The sequence below is a fragment of the Lipotes vexillifer genome, unplaced genomic scaffold (genome assembly GCF_000442215.2).
Source record: "Lipotes vexillifer unplaced genomic scaffold, Lipotes_vexillifer_v1.1 scaffold116, whole genome shotgun sequence".
In the NCBI taxonomy this organism is placed as follows: Eukaryota; Metazoa; Chordata; class Mammalia; order Artiodactyla; family Lipotidae; genus Lipotes; species Lipotes vexillifer.
In genome coordinates, this window is record NW_006786698.1 from 60,700 (window position 1) to 61,807 (window position 1,108).

The 1,108-nt window shown below is 37.0% G+C and overlaps 1 pseudogene; it reads right to left on the reverse strand.

Annotated features, from left to right (window-relative positions):
* Positions 1-245: 245 nt before the first annotated feature.
* LOC103083415 (COX assembly mitochondrial protein homolog pseudogene) lies at positions 246-566 on the reverse strand (annotated as a pseudogene).
* Between the last annotated feature and the right edge of the window lie 542 nt (positions 567-1,108).

Genomic DNA, 1,108 nt, shown 5'->3' on the forward strand with positions numbered 1-1,108 from the left:
CAGATAAAATTATTTCCATTATTAAGGATAAAGCAAACACGCTTCCTTGAGTCCATCATTTCAGGTGACTGTGATTTCCATGAACATTGGCATTCCTCAACTTTGAAGTTTTAAAAAAAATCTTTATTTTAGATAAAATTATTTCCATAATTAAGGATAAAGCAAACACTTCTTTGAGTCCATCATTTCAGGTGACTGTGATTTCCATGAACATTGGCGTTCCTGAGTATCATTTGAATATTTGCCTACATGCTTGTGGGAAGCTTCCTCAGCCTTTTCTTGGTAGGAATTCCAGTTTTTCTGAATTCTTCCCTTTGCTTCAGGTATTCCATTTTGCATTCTTCATGAAAGCCTGGATCATTATAGTAAGCAGTTAGACATTCTTTCAATGCAGAATTTTCTTTCTGGCATTTTACTACCACAAGGATTCCAGAGTCCTTGCAACATTTAGTGAAATCTTGAACTTGTTCAGAACATCTCTCTCGGGCCTTTTCTCTCATTATTTTAGGGATCAAAACATCTTTTTCGACTCGTCTGAGATGCGGCTCTGCGGCATCGAGTGCCATGTCCGTGCGCGGGAGGTGGCAGCAGCCCACACAGTTCTGGTTGGTTTTTAAATGAAAGAGAAATATGATTTGGGCCCACACTGTGGAATACTGAGTGGCCCATACCTTGATAAGAAGTTCCATAATTAGTGTAAAAAGCAAGCGAAATAGGTTTTTTTACTTTGATACATTTGTATATTGTAGTATGATTGCCACTGAGGCAATATTTATCACATTAGATTATTATAGTACAGTATTATTGACTATGTTTCTTACACTGTGCATTAGATCCCTATGGCTTATTATTTACTGCTAGTTACAAGTTTGTACCCTTAAACACCATCAATCTAATTCCGCCACCCCCCATCCTCTGGTAACCATCATTTTACTCTCTTTTGTACAGATTAGACTTTTTTAGATTTTACATATAAGTGATATTGTACAGTATTTGTCTTTCTCTGTCTGACTTACCTTGTTTAGCACAATGTGCTCAAGGTCCATCCTTGTCGTAAATGGCAGGATATCTTCCTTTCTCATGGCTGAATAGTATTCAGTTGTGTATA